This window comes from Phragmites australis, chromosome 23, assembly GCF_958298935.1.
Source record: "Phragmites australis chromosome 23, lpPhrAust1.1, whole genome shotgun sequence".
Taxonomy (NCBI): Eukaryota; Viridiplantae; Streptophyta; class Magnoliopsida; order Poales; family Poaceae; genus Phragmites; species Phragmites australis.
This window is the reverse complement of record NC_084943.1, coordinates 422,980-443,601: the sequence shown is the minus strand read 5'-3', so window position 1 is coordinate 443,601 and position 20,622 is coordinate 422,980. Positions and strand designations below refer to the sequence as shown.

At 47.2% G+C, this 20,622-nt stretch overlaps 1 long non-coding RNA gene across 1 annotated transcript; it reads left to right on the top strand.

The window, feature by feature from the left end:
• Positions 1-14,576: 14,576 nt before the first annotated feature.
• On the top strand, positions 14,577-15,194 carry LOC133906392 (uncharacterized). Its single transcript, XR_009907768.1, has 3 exons — positions 14,577-14,727; positions 14,816-15,032; positions 15,122-15,194. It is a non-coding gene; the product is annotated as an uncharacterized LOC133906392 (long non-coding RNA).
• Positions 15,195-20,622: the final 5,428 nt, after the last annotated feature.

The following is a 20,622-nucleotide window of genomic DNA, read 5'->3' as shown; positions in this document are numbered from 1 at the left end:
TTCCTACCTTCTACTACTATTTTCCTCCCTCCGGACCCACTGTCAGCCTCTGCAAACAGTACTGCTACAGCGTTGCTACAGTGTGGGCTACAGCATTGCTACAGCATGGGCTGCAATCAAGATTCAAGCATGCTAATTAGAAAACCGCAATCAAATATCGCATGCAATCAATTAGGTGCAATATGTTCCCTATTTTTCTTCATGGAAGTCACAATTAATTAACCGATGAGCACTTAATTTGGAAACTCTCGCACGATGAGTACCATCTCTGTGCAAGTCGGCTACAGACTTCGAAGTCGAAGTAGTCCTCGTGGTTTGAGTCGATGGTGGCCATCACAGAGCAGTGCGAAGCCCTACACCTCTGGCATGATGAGTACCATCTCTGTGCAAGTCGGCCGGAGACGTGCCGAGCCCTAGTTTCTGCACACGGAGGGCACCAAGCGACACGCGTAGCTAACCGACCGGACCAAAACTAGCCAAGGTTCTTTCACCTGGGCCAGGGAATATGATGTTCTCTTAGTGACGTTGGGAACCTTGAAGCATCCAGTTCAAGTGCGAGGTATATTCAGCTCCTAGGGTTACAAATATAGCTTTCCCGAAAATCTCAGAATGTACAAGAAGAGGAAGAGGTCGTGTCGGTGTATCAGGAACCGGGGGTCCCCGAATCCCGAGACCAGGCCAGCCATCCGCCACATGGCGCCATCCCGCGGGGTCTCTCCTGCAAGATGAGAAAAGATCAAGTTCCGGGAGAAGGCGCTCGGGGCCACAGTCAGTGGCCCCCGAGTACCCCAGTTCCCCGATGATCCATGAAATCTAAGTACCGAGAAGAAAGTGCTCGGGAAGGTATACGGTGACCCCCGAGCACCCTAGTCCCCCGACGACCAGGAGAGTTAAGTACCGGGAGAAACATGCCCGGGGCCGCCGGCGGTGGCCCCTGGGCACCCAAGTATCCCGAGAACTCACCGAAGGAAGTTCCGGGAGAGAGTGCTCGGGGCTGCGTGCAGCAGCCCCCGAGCACTCGGTTCCCCGAGGATCCGTACAAGTGTGCCCGGGAGAGAGTGCTCGGGGAGGTGAACAGTATCCCCGAGCACTCAGCCTCCCGAGGGCAAGAAAGAGCATTCTCGGGAGAGAGTGCTCGGGGAGGTGAACAGTACCCCCGAGCACTCGGTACCCCGACGACCCAGTAAGTCCCCTGGTGGAGGCCCCCGAGGGGCCCACCGATGAGGTGTCAGCCAGTCAAAGGCCCGAGGCCGCATTTAAAGAGCGTGCGTGGTCTGTCACCTCCAACTGCTCCCGCCGCGCTCAGTGTCAGTTCCTGCCATGTTCTGGCAGAGAGGCGTGGGGTTATTAATTGCACAAGTCCCGTCCCGTGCCATCCGGCCTGTCTCAGGATAACGTCGTAAGGACCAAGGCGTTCCGTCTGCCGCGCTGCTGTGACAGGAGAACAAGACAGGACGGGCACGCCGGGCTGCTCTGCGGCTGCCCGGTGGGCCCTCTCCATAGCGCCCGTTGCCAGGGCATTTATTGTGATGGATGACCGGGTGTGCGACGCATTTTCCACCCCCGGTCACTTCGCCCAGAGGAAATGATGACGCCCTTTCTATTTATGGTGTCTCGGAACTCGTGCCCCCCTTCCGTTCGGGGCATGTTGCGGCCGGCGGGTACTTAAAGCAGCCGGCGGCACAAAAGGAAAGGACACGAAAGAGGACGGTTGAGAGGCAACGAATAGACAAGAACACAGCGCAAGAGAAACAACGACAGAGAAGTGAGCAGCACGAGATAGGCTGAAGAACAAGGAGCCTCATGCTCTTAGATAGATCAAGATTCTTGTAACCAGCAACATCCTTGAGGGACATCCTCAGGACAGCTATAGTATCCATACAGGAGTAGGGTATTACGCCCCCGTGCGGTCCGAACCTGTCTAAATTCCGGTGCATTTACTTCTTCTTGCACTAGGTCAACACCCCCATCACCGGCCGTTGCATTCATTCCCATTTATTTCTCCGACGAACGTATTCAGGATCCCCCCGGCCGAATCTCTAAAAAGGGGTCTCTCGGGATCCCTGCGACTGGAGTTAATCCTCCGACAGGTCGGGTGCACTGGACATGGATGCATTGACACAGGACATCACCCAAAAAGTTTATGCAAACATCATGCAAGCACTTACAGCATGGGGAATAGAGATTTCCATCCTAGAGGTAGCTAGCATCAAAATTGCACGGAAGAGTAGCCGCTCCTCCAAGGAGATCGATCAACTAGTAGCCGACGTGACTGAGCCACATATGATGGACCTACTAGAAAGGCTCACACTCTGTAACCTTGTAATCAGGCCTGGTGGGTATCAAATGGAGGTTGCAAGGGGACATATGCTTCTATACATCTATATCTTGCATACGGTCCCAATACATGCTAGCTATGTTGTGGTTAGGGTGTCATGGTATATAGCAATATCACCCATCATGTGTTGGAGCTCTCCCCCCCTATTATGAAGTCACAATTATAGGTGAAGCTCTTAATCAAAGGATCCAATGAAAGAAGGGTGACATCATGGTCCTCATTGCATCTTAGTCTGGACAAGCTTCAAGTGCATCGTCGTCACGCCCCTCACTTCCAGAGAACATAGATTCACTTCCTTCTCCTCCTCTAGAGAAGGCATCTTCACGGCCTTCTCCTCCTCTAAAGAAGCCGACTTCACTGTCTCCTCTGCATCTGGTAGCCTTGCTTCTAGTCTAATTCCGTCTCCGCCAAAGAGCCTAAAGAAGAAGGAAAAGAGAGCCAGAAAGAAAGGCTATAAGAATCACCTACCGAAGAAGTCAAAGTACATTGTATCGACGAAGAAGTTCACAGACATTGGAGAAGCGTGGACTAGTACCCATATGAAATTCCAATATGGTAAGACCTTGATGACGATAGATGACCTAACAAGGGCAGACAAGCTTGTGTCAACCTGCATAATTACTATATGCAGACTTGTAGAGACAACAAGACTCAATCTATAATCATACAGTACAAATGACGTCACTTCTTAACTAATGATAGATATTTCCTTGTGAATTTCAATGACTTATATGACCTCTTCAACCTTTATGCTATGGGCATATCGTTATTATGGATCTTTACATTGTAAGTCCCTTAAAACTGGATATTCATTAATTAATACCACTAAGTCTTAAATCTAACTATTTTCTTATTTGTAGACACTTGATCAAAGAAATGAAGAAGAAGGAGCCCATCAGATTTCTTAACACTGAGACCATTTCAGTCCCAGTCATCAAAGTGCATGGTGATTACGCTGTGGACTATGTGGCAAGGACAATGCAATACTATTTCAAAATGGACTACTTGTTAGGAGCCTACAACACCGATAGTCATTGGATCTTACTAGTGATTTGCCTCAAGTGAAACTTGATGTGGTACCTTGACTCATCAAGACCAGTAGGACCAAAAGGTAAACCTGGAGAGCATGGTTACAACGCTGTAAAAGGACTTCTTGACACGTAAGTTCTACCTAGCTGAGTTTACATATTTAACTTTTCTAACATTCAAATGTTCCCTAATCGATCCCTATTTATGCATGGCTTTTGATAAGTACATTCGAGGTGATCCTAACTATAACATGAAAGACAGCTACAGACTAACACATAAGACTGAGTTCACAGTAAATGTTACCAAACAGATTATCAAATGATCTTTGTTACTATTTTTTTCTTTTAATCTAACAGTAAAATTTATTTCCTGCAGTGCTATCAACAACCACCGGGCAATGTCTACTGATTCTGTGTTGCTTACAACATGCTCCTACCCATGATCCGAGCAAAGGATATCAAATCCCCCGATATAAGTTCAATACAAGATTATTCATAATTAATTTCAGTAATTAGTTTAATTTCATGATAACATGACATTGGTTACATGTCAAATTATGCAGAATTATGATGCTTGCTTTTTCGACGATGGAGCACTCACGGGGATTCAACAACGGATCGTCGAGTTCATAATGTCTGAAGTCATCGATCCACCCGACGAGTTCCACTATAGAAAATCATAAGTCGTGAGGTCTTATGTAATATGAAGTTATTATAACTTTATAAATTGTGATTCTATTATGAATTGATTGAAACTTTGTAGCATTTACGATTCTGTGATAAAGTAAGTTCTTATATAAATGTGTTTGTCGAGATGGATATGAATACATTGATATTGTTTGCAGGGAGAAGATGACCGCTAAATTCTGATCATGCTCCAGGATGCAGCTAGAAAACAGGAGAAATGGAGGTGGGTGAGGTCAATAGTAACGGGTGAAGACCATTACCGTCACTTATGACCTACACTTAAGTGACAGGTAACCTCGTCATCTGTCACTGATGTGTTTCTTCTTAGCACATGAGAGACGCACATCAGTGACAGGTGAAGACCATTAATCGTCATTTATGACCTAAATATAAGTGATAGGTAACTTCATCACTGTCACTAATATGTTCACATAAGTGACGGATAACTTTATAACTCGTCACTGATGTGTTTCTCCTAGCACATGGGAGACGTACGTCAGTGACGGATCGCTATTATAACTCATCACTAATATGATCATTATTGATGGCTTATGACTTATCATTAATAATGACTCATCACTAATGACCTCTCATTATTAGTGACACATTCAGTATGACGGGTGCGCGACCTGTCACTAATGAGCCTTTTTTTCACAGTGTCGGTACATTTCCTTGTCCATAAATCCAACTTTACAAGCAAGTTTCAAATGAAAAAAAAGGAAAGGATGAATAAAATTAGTTAGTTTCCTATTCCATTGGTCCATTGGATAGGCATGTATTGCCAATAATGCATCGCCCTCTCGATCAATCCTCTGTACGTCCGTTCATTTTTCCCGATTGGAGTCGCTGCCCGCCAGGCCTTTTAGACTGGCTTCAGCGTCGTGTTCCCACGCAGCCACTGGATGCGACTGTCTCCAAGGGAGCCGTGAAGCACGAATTGACCAGGGTTAAGATACGCCTCCAGTTTGCGATGCTTCTGTCCACAAACACACCTGATACATAGCATCGATATCGTTCTGGCGTCCATAATGCATTTCCGGACGTAGTTCGTACGTGACAATATAGCGCTCTCTAGTCGATCCGACTCCGGAGGAAACAGCGACGGTTAAGTATCGTTAACGCATACACGGTACGTTTCTAGGCACCGGTCGCAAAGTGTTGGTTCACGAACAGACAACAAAGTGAAGTCGTGAATGCATTGCATGCAGTTCTAACTTGATAGCGAGCGTCAGCAGACAAATTAAGTCGATGCGATCGATGTGTTGCTCTAGACGGAGCAGGATGGAGTCGAAGCGAAGCGCCCAGCTGCAGGCTTGCAGTCACCAACTACTATGACTCTCCTCTGCATCGATCCCTTCAGACACGAAAAGTGCAAATGCTGTTGCAGGGCTCCTCGGCACGAATTAAACCTCATCATCAGGTACAGGCTCACGAGCTCTTCCCAAGATGTTGTTCAGTTGCTATCTTCGCATCTGCAGTCATCTCATCCATATCCAAGCCGGCTACCCTGCCTGCAGTGCAGGATCCATCATCTGCACACAAAGGTCACGGATGGTCGGTGCTCAGCATTATGCTGGCCCTGGCCCATCCATGAATCATGATCGAGCGTTCCGCCTGCCTAAGACGCACTCACGGCTATCAGGCTATGTCCAGTTCAGGGCTAAGTTACTGTAATCATCAACGCAGTTAACAGTTCAGAGCTTTCGCTACAACCGAGTCCGTGTGCCGGCCGGTCTTGACGATCGAGCACGCTGTCTGCTGCTGCTGCAATCCTGCTGAGCATTTTTATCTTCCTACTGGCAGCGGCCAGAATGCTCCGTCAAGCTGTTCGTTCTGGTGATGGAAGCGCTTAATGCCTTGATTGCCAAGGCGGACAGTCAGGGATTACTTGGCACGCTCGGCCACGCTGCAATCAAGAGCAGAGCCCCCGGCCGGCACACCAACTCGATCATAAGAAGATCTTGCCGGACGGGTTGTCTTCCTCACCCCGTCCGGTAAGATCTTCTCGTGATCCAGGCGATCTTGGAGGTGTTCGCCGGTTGCTTCTACTGCTTTATCCCTCTTAATGAAACATGTGCTCAGGCACGATTCGCGAAAAAATGCTCCTTCAAGCTCCATGACTGACGTGTGAATATTTCTCAGTGGTTATTTGAAAATACTACTGTGGACCAACTGCTTTTTTTTGTCACGAATTTCCATGGGCCGCCGAAAAAAGAACACTCCAATACAGTAAGTACGGTCCATATGAGATATGACTGACGCTGTGAGGGCACTCCATGGTGATACATCACTTGTCAGCAGGCATGCTAATCCTGGTTTTATGCCGGCACATGTACATGCAGCAATCATCCAGTTCATGGACCAGGCTACTAGCTAGTACTAACATATCTGCAGACCGAACCAAGCTTTCGTTCCTGACGGGAAGCATGTCCCTCCTCGCCTGATCATGTTGTCGATCAGGGGCAAACACAGCGATCATCGCCTTCAAGCTGGACCTTTTCAGAGCGGCAACCCAGTCGATCGATCTTCTCCGGATGATGCATGCATGCATGCATGCTTGCGTAGCGTAGGAGAAGCAGTACTTAGACAACCTTTTTAGCCGTTGGGCCTGCGTGGAACAGTGTTCATTACTGCAAGGTGCGCAGGGTCCTATTCCTTTGTGAGCATGCGAGCACTCAACATCCCGACAACGCGAGCAGAAGCTCCCTTCAACGACGATCTCAACTCAAAGGGTCCGTTCCAACTCTTTGCATCTTCTCACTTTCCACTGATCAAACACTGAACCTGCGAACGTCGATCGACAGGTGGTCCAAGAAAAAATCACAGAATTATTGGAGCAGCCTTGATGTGCTTGCGTTGGGCAAGGAACAAGTAAATTTGATACAGATCGATGAGAAAAAAAAATTACTCCCTAAAAGACAGATCCACTTCAAACTGAATTCTAAGCTCGACTTTGCGGCTGTACATGCTTTGTTCGTGGTTTAGCAGTGCTTACTGACCAGGTGGTCTTTGAGTGAAAATCTGTGAAACTAAACGGCATACTATCATGCCCGCTCCTGCACACTGAATACACAAGCCACTCGCACCGTAAAATCGGCCGAGTCACTGGCAATAACTCGAGCTCCGCAGGGTTCGTCCTCTTTTACCATTATTGAGTGTGAATTGAATTTTCTCTACTGCCCAGCTGCTCCCTCTCTGGACAAACGTCTTGACTCTCGCAGTACTGGATATTTACACGAGTGACCGTGAGAGACCAAGAAGATATGTAACTCAGTTCATATGTGATAAATCATTAATAATGTCTAAATTGAGTTAAGTTTGGTTTGTATGAGTTTATTTATACATGATTTTGACCGTGACTAATCAAAGTTAAAGAGAGAAATGGAATTGACGATTTTGTCTCTGAGTCAGAAAAAATAATACTCACAGGATAGTCCTCTGTTCAGTGAAGTGAACACACTGTATGATCCAGTGTCCAGAAGGTTTTCACCCGAAGTATTTCAAGTCAGAGGCAAAAGTAGAAGTGTACACCGAATAATTTGGTATTCAAGTGAGGAGTATACCGGACCATTTTCAGGAATATGTGTTTTTGGTGTCAGAATGAAGTTGAATACTGGATGGTCTGGTGATAAGTAGTTGTGCACATCGGATGCTTCACTGGGGCATTTTTTAGAAATTTTCCATCAGTTCAGTGGAGAAAAGAGCTTTTGTACACGCCGGATGGTCCGATGAGTATACCGGAGGCTTCACTGGGGTGTTTTTCAGAGTTTTTGCATTCGTGCAACGGAAGATGAGGATTACACACACCGGATGGTCCGGTGCTCAGAAGGAGTGTACACTACCGGAGACGGCTTCTTTGCCGAGTGTCCCAGACTTTGCCGCATGCTTTCTATCGGGCACTCGGCAAATAGCCTCTTTGCCGAGTGCCAGATGTATTTGCCGAGTGCCAGAGAGAAAGAACTCGGCAAAGAGGCTATTTGCCGAGTGCCAGAGAGGAAGAACTCGGTAAACATCTGGCACTCGGCAAAGAGGCTCCTTTCCCGAGTGTCATTTTTTGACACTCGGCAAACCCTATTTTTTTTCACTTTTGCCCAAGTTCGTGGAGGCTATTTGCCGAGTGCCAGAGAGAAAGAACTCGGCAAACATGTGGCACTCGGCAAAGAGGCTCCTTTCCCGAGTGTCATTTTTTGACACTCGGCAAACCCTAATTTTTTTTCACTTTTGATCTCCAAACTTTTTCTGCAGTCCTCATACAATACCTGGTACTCCATGTTCCAATGTGGCACATTTCTCGGACTTTTTCTATATTTCTTTAATTTATTTCAATTAATTGAATTTTCTTGGATAATTCAAATTATAACTGCTAGTCATTCGAATAATGAAAAAAAAATGAATGGAAAAATGATATTCATGTTATTTAGTATAATGTGAGGCCGTATCCAGGAACAAACCACCAATTTCGAACATCTTGTTCACGAAACATGACCACGAACTTGCGGTCGAGTTGTTTTTAAATTGTATAAAAAGCAAACGAAGTCCGAAAATCATGAAACTTGTCAAGATGTCATGATATCATATGTGGAGGCTGTGATAAAAATTTGAGAAGGTTTTGCGCAAGTTGTCACGTACGATGCTTGCAAACCGAAGAATCTCTGAAGAAGTTTACCGCAAGTTCGTGGTTTGCAAGCATCGTACGTGACAACTTGCGCAAAACCTTCTCAAATTTTTATCACAGCCTCCACATATGATATCATGACATCTTGACAAGTTTCATGATTTTCGGACTTCGTTTGCTTTTTATACAATTTAAAAACAACTCGACCGCAAGTTCGTGGTCATGTTTCGTGAACAAGATGTTCGAAATTGGTGGTCTGTTCCTGGATACGGCCTCACATTATACTAAATAACATGAATATCATTTTTCCATTCATTTTTTTTTCATTATTCGAATGGCTAGCAGTTATAATTTGAATTATCCAAGAAAATTCAATTAATTGAAATAAATTAAAGAAATATAGAAAAAGTTCGAGAAATGTGCCATATTGGAACATGGAGTACCAGGTATTGTATGAGGACTGCAGAAAAAGTTTGAAGGTCAAAAGTGAAAAAAAAAATAGGGTTTGCCGAGTGTCAAAAAATGACACTCGGGAAAGGAGCCTCTTTGCCGAGTGCCAGGACGTCTGGCACTCGGCAAAGAATTTTAATTTTTTTTAAAAAACCCCTCTTTGCCGAGGGCCAGATCGGGGGCACTCGGCAAAGAATTTTAATTTTTTTAAAAAAAACCCCTCTTTGCCGAGTGCCAGATCGGGGGCACTCGGCAAAGGGGGGATTTAACCCCCGGCCCAGGCGGCCCACACACACCGCACACACGCACCCGCTGCCGCCGCCGCCCGCGCCCGCGGCGCCCGCGCCCGCGCCAGCCGCCCCCGCGCCAGCGCCGCCCGCTCCCGCGCCGCCCCCAGCGCCGCGCCGCCGGAGGAGGAGGAGAAAGAGAGGAGGAGGAGGAGAGGAGGAAGAAGGAGGAAGAGAAGGAGGAGGAGGAAGAAGGAGGAAGGAGGAAGAAAGAGGAAGAGAAGGAGGAGGAGGAAGAAGGAGGAAGGAGGAAGAAGAAGGAGGAGGAGGAGGAGGCGCCCCGGCCGCCGTTGCCACGTCCCCGACGCTTTTCGAGCCGTCGTCTTGTCCACCGGCGCCCTGGCCCCTTCACCACCGCCGCCCTACGACGCCCACTAGGTATGCCATACCGTCGTCGTCGTCGTAGTATTACTAGTAGTTGCGGTAGTAGTAGTGGTAGAGTAGCAGTGGTGGTAGTCTAAGTAGTCGTAGGAGTGGTTGTGACATTGTTATATATATGTGGTTGGATATAATCTTGTGCATGTCGGCCATCGTGCCGTTCATATATATGTGCATGTCGGCCATCGTGCCGTTGGTTTTCTTGCAGGTTTTGGAAACCTCACCGTGCAGGGGAGGTGCTGCCGAAATTTTGTATTAACAGTTTTATGTTTCTTTTTTTGCAGAGAAGAGCCAGTCGGAGCGGCGCCGGAGTACCTCGGCGACCCCGATCGCCTTCCTTGCCGCTGCGGGTCTGTCTGCACCGCGTCGCCGCGCCACTGCACCGACCCGCCACGGCCCCGCTAGCCTGACTCCACCGCCACCCTAGGTATAACCCCTCTTTCCGTATCATGGTCGTAGATCACGTAACCCAGTTAGGCGTCTCCCGTTCGAAAGAGATACGGTTGGAAATATGCAGATATTTCCATATCTAAAACCGTATCTGTTTCGAATTGTCCACGTTTTTTGGACAGCCCGCGGATGCGTAGGTGGGGTTAGTTTCCATGGTCTGCTCCGATCCGAGACAGAGTTTCGGCATCATCTCCCTGTTGTTCTCCGGATACACACTCTCCCTAGCAGGACGTGTATTTGGAGAACAGCGGGGAGGTGCTGCCGAAATTCTGTCTCGAATAGGAGTAGAGCATGGAAACTAACCTCATCTACGGATCCTCGCGTGGGATTAGGACCTATCCTCACCTATTAGATAGTAGGAACGTCATGTAGATGCAATTGATGTTTATATTACTCGCCGCTATATATGTTAGAGGATGGAGGACCGTGAGTGGATGTACACGGGCCGCGCAAGTCAGGGTCAGGTCACCAATGAATGGATCGACAAGACCGATGCTTTCTTGGAACGGGCATTTGGCGTGGCTGCTAAAGGAGCGAGTAAAATTTGCTGTCCCTGCAGCAAATGTGCAAACAGGAAAAGACAAACGAAGAAGGTCATGGGGGAACATCTTTGGAAGAATGGATTTACGGCAGACTATACCCGGTGGGTCTACCATGGTGAAGCCGATCGTATGAGAGAGGAGGTGGTGAGACCACGCGTCGAGGATTATGATGCTGATGCCGGGGTAGCAAACATGTTAAATGACTATCACGAGGCACAGTTCGCTGAAGGACGTATGGAGGAGGAGCCAGAGGCAACCGCAAAGGCGTTCTACGACATGTTTGCCGCGGCACAGAAACCCCTTCACGGCCAGACAAAGGTTTCTCAACTGGATGCCATTGGACGCATAATGGCGTTAAAGTCCCAGTATAGCCTGAGTCGAGACGCCTTCGATGGTATGTTGGCAGTTATTGGCAGCCTGCTTCCGGAGGGTCACCTTCTGCCAAAGAGCATGCACGAGTCACAGAAACTCCTTCGTGCACTTAAGATGCCGTATGAGCAGATACATGCTTGCCCGAAGGGGTGCGTCCTATTTAGGAAAGAATACGTGGAAGCAAAGTACTGTCCAAAGTGTAAATCATCTAGGTTCCTGGAGGTAGATTCTGGTGATGGCCAGAAGAGGCAGCTTGACATTCCCGTGACAATCCTACGGCACCTTCCGTTCATACCGAGGATCCAACGGCTATACATGACCGAGGAATCCGCGAAACAGATGACATGGCACAAAAATGGCAAACGATACAATCCTGACAGGATGGTACATGCATCCGATGGTGAAGCATGGACCCACTTTGATGGCATTCATCATGAGAAAGCTAAAGAGGCTCGTAATGTACGTGTTGCGCTGGCAACAGATGGGTTCAATCCTTATGGAATGATGGCTGCCCCATACACATGTTGGCCCGTGTTCGTTATCCCCCTCAATCTCCCCCCCCCGGCATATGCTTTCAACGACAGAACGTATTCTTGTCGTTGATAATTCCTGGACACCCGGGGAATAATATGGGTGTGTTCATGGAGCCTGTGATTGATGAATTGGTCCGTGCTTGGGAGGAAGGGGTATGGACATATGACCGAGCTACAAAGAAAAACTTCAAAATGCATGTTTGGTACCACTACTCCCTGCATGACTTCCTGGCGTATGGGATATTCTGCGCCTGGTGTGTTCACGGGAAGTTCCCATGCCCAGTATGCAAGGAAGGTCTGAGGTTCATTTGGTTGCAGAAGGGTGGCAAGTATTCATCGTTCGACAAACATCGGCAATTCCTCCCTCTTGACCATGCATTCAGACGAGACATCAAGAACTTTACGAAAGGTGTCGTAGTGACAGACCCTGCACCACCGATAATGACTGGTGCCACGGTTCGTGAATAGATAGATGGTCTCGTGGTCAATCCAGAAGGTGGTTTTGTGGGATATGGTGAGCAACATATGTGGACTCATAAGTCGGGCTTGACTCGGCTCCCCTATTTTGATGACCTTCTCCTTCCACACAACATTGATGTAATGCACACTGAAAAGAATGTTGCCGAGGCACTTTGGGCAACAATCATGGACATTCCTGACAAGTCAAAGGACAACGTTAAGGCTAGAGTGGATCTGGCAACGATATGCGATAGACCAAACCAACATATGAAGCCTCCTAGTCGCGGCAAGACATGGAGAAGGCCTAAGGCCGATTTTGTCTTGAGCAAGCCCCAAAGGAGGGAAGTACTAGAATGGATCCAGACGTTAATGTTCCCTGATGGGTATGCAGCTAATCTGAGGAGGGGAGTGAACTTATCTACTATGCGAGTCTTAGGGATGAAGAGTCATGACTACCACATATGGATTGAGCGGCTTCTTCCGGCGATGGTTCGAGGCTATGTCCCTGAGCATGTCTGGCTAGTGCTGGCAGAGTTGAGCTATTTCTTTCGCCAGCTTTGTGCCAAGGAGTTATCTCGGACCGTGATTGCTGACTTGGAAAGAATGACACCTGTGTTGCTCTGTAAGTTGGAGAAGATCTTTCCACCCGGCTTCTTCAATCCGATGCAGCATTTGATTTTGCACCTCCCGTACGAGGCACGAATGGGGGGGCCCGTGCAGGGCCGTTGGTGCTATCCAATCGAGAGATGTCTAAAGGTTCTTCGAAAGAAATGTAGAAATAAATGCAAAATCGAGGCTTCCATTGCAGAGGCATACATTCTGGAGGAGGTGGCGAACTTCACAACAACATACTATGGTGACAACCTCCCTAGCATGCATAATCCACCCCCTCGTTACAATGCTGGCGAAAATGAATCGAACCTCAGCCTTTTCCGAGGCCAACTCGGAAGCGCAAGTGCATCGACCCCCAAGACCTTGAATCATGAAGAGTGGCACCATATCATGCTATACGTGTTGACCAACCTTGATGAAGTGGCGCCGTACATGCAGTAAGTTCTCAACGAACTTATTAAATACGCCGTCACTATTCTGCATCTAACCCCCTTGTTTCTCGTTGGTACAGGGAATTTCTTCATGAATTCTGGCGTCAATCAAGGGATCCTACCCCGCAGCAGGTAGATACCCTTCTTAGACAGGGTGCGGGAAATGGAATGCCCGATTTCATTTCTTGGTTCAAACGGAAGGTACCGTCCAATTTAGCTCGTACTTAGTTTGACAATCCAAGTTACTCGTACGTGCGAATAATATAACGATGTATCCTGCTTGAGCTTGCAGGGCCAGAGGGATGCGTCTATGTGTGCCGAGTTGAGACAGGTTGCCGATGGCTTTGCCTATAGGGTCAGGTCATTTTCTGGTTATGACGTGAATGGATATCGCTTTCGCACAACAAGCTACGAGCAGAGTCGGCCCAATCGAAGAACCACAAGTTCCGGAGTTTTTACGCCCGGCGTTGATGAGGTCGAGTATTATGGAAGAATTGAAGAAATATACGAACTCAAGTTTCATGGTTCCAAACCTTTTAATCCCGTCATATTTAAATGCCATTGGTTTGATCCTGAAGTAACGAGACGGACATATTGTAATCTTGGGCTAGTCGAAATTCGACAGGATTCCGTCTTACCAGGAGACGATGTCTATATTGTGGCCCAACAGGCCACGCAAGTTTATTATCTCCCATATGCGTGTCAAACCATAAGGCATCTTAAGGGTTGGGATATTGTGCACAGGGTATCGCCACACGGTAAAGTGCCTGTCCCAAACGATGAAGATTACAACTTAGACCCAAACACATATGACGGAGAGTTCTTTCAAGAAGAGGGACTAGAAGGGAGGTTTGAGATAGACTTAACCGAAGCGATCGGAATGGAAGTAGACAATGAAACGGTTATTGAAGAGGACGTTGGAGATGAGGTGGAAATGTGAAGGACTTACAAATGCTTGAGCGATTACATTTAAACAATGACAATGGCAACATTGCTCATTCGGATAGTGTTGATTATTTCGACATGATTGATAGTGATGATGAGACTTATGATCCAGCTAATCCCGATCATGAAGATTATTTCTAATACATGTAATACTATGTTATTTTGTAATTACGTTTTGTTTATTTTGCATCTCTTTCTAAGTACTTCTTGTTTATCTGTGCTTATTGGTTTACTCTTTTTAATTGCAGGTGATTGAACAAAGATGGTGGGCGGTGGGATGAGGAAGCTAACGTCCTTGTACCGAAGGACAATGACCGCTGCACCGGGGCAGAGTAGGAGGAGGAGCAGCCGCAGGAGGGAGTCGTCGCTTGCCGCCCCGTCGCGTGAGGAGGAGGAGGAGGAGCAGGTGCCCCAGGAGGACGCCGAGGAGGCACAGGAGGACGCGCAGGAGGACGTGCAGGAGGACGACGAGGAGGAGGCGACAGCAGGGGGTTCCGCTTCCTCTAGTTCGTCGAGCGTCTACTTGCGAGGTCCCGCGAGCCTCCCTCAGCGACCGATACCTCGTGAGAGACGCCCGCTGATTCGACCCGAGGGGGAAAAGTAAGTAACTTTAGATGTTATCACTACTTTATATGATATGTTGAAAATCAAAATAGAAATTAATAATTTTTCTTAATCACTTGGGCAGGAACTGGACGATTGTGGCGAGTGGAGGTGCTCACACACGCCAAGTCAATGGCATCCTCGGTCTTCTGTGCAAGGAGCACTTCCCTGGCCTGGTTGAGTACGCCGGAGTGACGGGGCCGGCCTACTCGTTTGACCACTACGCCGCCGCCCCCGATGCTGCAGATCGGGCCCGCAGGGTATTCAACAACAAGGCGGAGCGGGTGAAGCAAGAGCTGTGGGTAAGTCTTCCTCGCACTACATTGCTCAATACATCGTATTTGTTGGACATTCTTGAAATAATGAATGGATACATCGTGTTTGTATGCAGGATTTCTTTAGATGCCAGGACGGACATGAGGCCAGGGCGGATGCGGTGGCTACCAAATGCTGCAAAAAACTCGCCGTGGACATGCATTACGAGGCGCGCATCCAGGCCGTCGTAACTTACCACGGGACCGTCGTTGGAACGAAGGTCACCAAAAGGGACGCAAGGACCATGACGCTGACCCGGGACCAGTACCTGCAGGTAAATATAGAACATTAATACTGATTCCTTTTGAGATTAAGTAGGCTTAATTTCATCTTCTGATATGTCATGTACTGGATGGCCTGTAGATGATTCCTTATTGGTGCGCCGCGCATCCCCAGTGCTGGGAACAGATGGTGGACAAGTGGTGCTCACGCGAGTGGGAGGAGACGCACAACTTGTGCCGGGAGTGGCGTTTGATGATGCCAGGTGTAGCACACCATCAAGGCAGCCGCAACCTCAGCGGATACGCACAAACATGGGTACGCGAATTCATTTATTTATTCTAACGCTCAATTCTGCATGATTTCTAATCATCTTGCTATTTTTCTCGCAGTCGGCGTCACATGGTGGCCAGCCTTGCTCCATCTTCAAGGCATTTGCTATGGCCCACAAGGGCAAGGCGACGTCCGACGTCGACTACAACCCGGAGGACGGGCCCGAGGCGTACAGCAATGCGACCGTCCACAACCGCCTTAGTGAGTACACATCGATGGCAAGGGAGGTCCATGGGCCAGAGTACGATCCGAGCACCGAGGACCTTGATGGAGAAGTCGTCATGAGGGTGGGAGGAGGCAAGAAGCATGGGCGATACTGGATTGGCGACGGCGCAATCGACTCGGCCGCTACTCCCAGTCTCTCCCAGATTCGAGCAAGCAGCACGAGCACGAGCCCGGCCATACGACCTCGGAAGGACACTTCACACCACCGGGTGGAGGCACTCGAGGTTATTCCTGGTTTATTCGTCGTTCATTGGTTTTTTTCATACCTTTCCTTTGCATTATTGTAACATTAGGGTGAATATATTGTAGGCCCAGCTGGAACAAAAGAGGAGGATACGGGAGCAAATGCAGGCGACGATGGAGAGGGTGGAGGCCGAGCGGGAGGCCGAGCAGCGGAGGATGGTGGAGATTCTTCAGTACATGCAAAGTATTGGCGCCGCTACGGGTGTAGCTCCGCCACCTTCGCTATTCGCTCCACCTCTACCTCCTCACTATTCTACTCCTGTGAGTATAAATGTTTTAGTTTGTATGTTCATGCTTACGGTCAAACCTAGTGGAGTATGAAAGTTTTATTCATGTATGGTATATATTTATCTTGTCTCACACATGCAATCTCTTCTCCTTTGTGCAGAATCAATCGGCGGCATCGAACGATCCTCATGCTTCAGCGAATCCTTCACCAAATCAGTTTCATTGACCATCTTGGTGATGATACTTATGGTTGTTAATGGTACTTCTATTTGCAATTATGGTTGTAGATGATGGAGCACTTGGATTACTTGTGAACTTATTTGTGATATATTGTGAGACATGTGACGTTTGTGATATATATGTGGTGTTGGTGATATATATGTGCTGTTGATGATATATATGTGATGTTGGTGATGTTTGTTATATATATATATCTTCTGTTTGTTTGGATGGGATGTAAAAAACAAATAAAAAATGCTGTTTTCAGTCACTTTGCCGAGTGCAAACGCCATTACAGTTGGCAAACATCACAGATTTGCGGAGAGCCACGGTCCAGGCACTCGGCAAAGATGGCCTGTTTGCCGAGTGTCCTCCCGGTGGCACTCGGCACAGATGCCACCTTTGCCGAGTGTTTGATTCACTGGCGCTCGGCAAAGCGGAGACCTTTGCCGAGTGTCAGATTAGCACTCGGCAAAGCCTTTGCCGAGTGCCCGATAAAGTGCACTCGGCAAAGAGGTCTTTGCCGACAAACTGTTTACCGAGCGCCCTTTGCCGAGTGTAGCACTCGGCAAAACCTTTGCCGAGTGTATATCGTCCTTTGCCGAGTGTCTGAGGCACTCGGCAATGAAGCTGTCTCCGGTAGTGGTACATCGAATCATCCGATGTTCATAATTTTTCTGAGAGAACCATTTCTACAAGAATTTTTGTTTATGACTAATTAGAGATAGAATTAGAGAAACGTGTGTGCTTGTCTTGTCATGTGTAGGTGATGAATGTAACTTGACGGTCGACGACGGGATGATCAGGGCTAAGCGGGGTGCTTGGTGCCGGATAATCAAGGAGGTCGAGCAGAGTCAAGGGTGATCCTAGCTGTACACGTGGAGGGCAAGCAAGGTATGAGACGATGGATGGAGACGACGTGTTGACAATGTCAAGCGAAAGGGATGTTGTTGCAAGTGATAAGGCGGATCGAGGGATCAGGAGCGGGAGGGACTTACCGACGGTCGAGATCGCAAGATGGGGTACACACGTCGACATCGGGTGGCTTGCTTAAGGTGTAAGCAAGTGACGGTAGGTCACGCTTTGAAAAGCGTGCGAGACGGTTATGTGGTTTGGCCTTAAAACCGTGGGAAAATGTGAAGTGCACGTGACATCATCGTAAAACATGCGTCGAAACGAAGCTAAGTCATGAAGGTGCCATGGCCGTTCAATGGACGAAGAAAAAGATGGACGGAAATATACTCGATAGTAGATGGAGTGTATTGGAAGAGAGAGGTATTTTGTGAACCATCTAGTAAACTTAGGGGTTAATGAACCTAGGCTATAAATAGAGAGGGTGGACTAGTTGAGCTATTTTGAAGCTAATCATTTGGGAGTTGTAAGCTAGGATTTTAAAAGGGTGAGAACCTTTTATACGCATATTACTTTATAATTCGTCAAAAATAGGACTATCCTTTGAAAATAAAGAAGTTTATGGTTTCTACTATGCTTGTATTAATCTACTTCTACTTTTTTTTCTATTGGCTCACTTGATTGGTTGTAAGTTTCTCGGTTTTCGTTGCATTTTTGGTTTTTATTTGAAAGCCAAAAAATTTCACCTTGTTGAAATGGTTCTTCTTGTTGCTAGAGGGATAACAATCTCATATAAGTTGTTCTTGAAATCTCTATCTTCTAAATCATGTTTCTCATTTCTTAGATCTAAATATTTTTCAATTAAGTTGGAAGAGTTTGTGAGTGATGACATTTAGATTGGTTTATCATGGAATCTAGTGTTTGGATCTATCTAGTAGAGTCATTGTCTTTTCATGATCATTGTGATTTTATCTTGCTTCTTTAGATTTTTTTTTCTTCCGCTCTTTATTTTAAAGTATGTTAAGTAATAAAATAGTAAAAAAACCGTCTAAAAATTTAGTGATACACCTATTCATCTCCTCTAATCCGTTCTTAGCCCTATGTACTCAGGTGAGTCTACTCTAGTGTCGCGGCAGCTCAGCTGAAAAGGAGGGCATGAGGTTTATCTGTGCAAGAGGGGGGAAGGAGAGGTCAGAGTCTTCAAGTTTGGGTTGTGGATTTTGTCCAGAGATTCTGCTCCTCTCCGGCCTGGAGCTTGGCTAGGGTGCAGCTGCAGGCCGCAGCCCAATTATGAACTTGGCAGGAGGGGTGCTGCTTCAGCTTTTGCTGACTGGAGTGATAGTACCCCTGCTAGTGCTAGCATTTACCAAGTGCCGATTCAGTGCAGTGCAATCTCACCGCCTCAACTACCCGTCTCTGCAAATATTTGATGCATCCATCCAGCTGGAGACACAAACTCAACACTTGTCTGTTCTTCCCTAGAATAACAAAAAGGAAACACTTGTCTGTGCTTTGCTGCAGATGCTAAACCAGGCTTAGTGATCTTGCATTGAAACTGAAGAAGCATGAACTGGTCACATCGATTTCATTGTCAAGTCACTGTATCCACAACGACATAACAGCAGCAGCATGAACTGATCGCATTGAAACTGAAGAAGTTACTGTGTGTCACGCTGGAGCCATGACACAGTGCTTAGCAGCAGCAGGAGCAGCAGCGGCGGTAGCCAATGCTTGGCAGGGTGAGCTTTAACACCAGGAGTAACACCGGGGCTCAAGGCGTTGCCGGACGGTGTGGATGTGACCTGACGAGTTTACAAGCTTGCTTGGCTACTTGAATTGGATGCAGGAGACTCTCATCCTTGGGCCGCAGCGATGACATCAATGTGCTCTGACTCCTGCAGACTATTCAGTATTCATTCCACCTCTGAGATTTCATTTCTTGGCTCTGTAGTATACTAGAATATACTAGCTGATATCTCATTTCATCTCGATGCAGCTATATATAGATTTTTAGTATCACATCTTATCGATCCTGACCCCCCCCCCCCCCCTTCTTTTTTTTGAAGACATCGGTCAGTACCTTTTTTGGGAAACAATTTATCTAGTCCTTAATCGGAAGAAAATAAAAAAAAGGGTCCTGGCAAGTTCTGAGACCATATGGGCCTAGAATAATCTTGATGGGCTGGACCACATAGACTCCAATGAGTGACCATTTAGGCCCATGTCACGGCACCATGACGAACGCAGCCGCGAAGAAAAGCCCGTGCCAAGTTGCATCACCAACCCGAATCTTATAGCCTGAGCCTGTTTGATTGATTGATTGTTGAGCTGATAAGCACCAACCCTAAACCCAACTAACCTATAACCAACTTTTCGATCGAGCTTCCATAGTGGTTGGTAAAGCAATTCCTAACTAACCAATCAGCCATTGATTCTGAAAATGCAAGCATTGGTGGTGTGGTTCACGTCAAATCAGAAGCAAAGCACGTCGCCAATTGCCATGCCTGAATTTCCGTAAATATTGTTGACTCTGCCAAATACAAAGAGAGCATGGAATGGAATGGAATGTGCATGGGACTAAACATTGCAAATCGATACTACCAGGAGAAGTAGAGGCTTTGACAAGGAAGGAGTTGATGCCAATTGTCCAGTCCATCAAGGAAGGAGATGATGCATATGTTGGACCTGGCGGTGGATTGGTTGGACCGGAATATGGTACGGGAACTACCAAGGTACGACGAGTCCATGCCTGATTGTTGCAAGGTTGGGTTTGGGTCATGGCACGCGTAGGAATCTTCTCCGGTTTGGCCTCCTCCAAGAATGATCAGTCGTTCTTGTCACGTTTCCTACCAAAAGGCAGCATTGATCTTTTGCGGTGATAAAAGTGGAGTAGCAGCTTGTGAGCTCAGAGGTCCATTTCCGTGAGCAGCGTCTGATTGTCTTGAAGGGAGGGCACACTAGCAGACGTTGGAGCTCAGCACGGATACCACAATGGTAAAGGGGGTTCTTTCAATGTCTAGCACTAGCTTCTTTCTTCTTCTTCTCCTCTGTTATTTTTAGTGAGTTCGGTGAAGGATACACCTAATGTTTGAGCATATGGTACGGACCACTACGATAATCTCAATACAGGAATATACAAACCCTTATATCATACTTCTTCGGGCCATCAATCCACTAGAAGAATAAACATTTTATGTCCTTCTATCAAATTATAGAAAATAAATCAATAACTATATAGTAGCATGATTACTATTAATC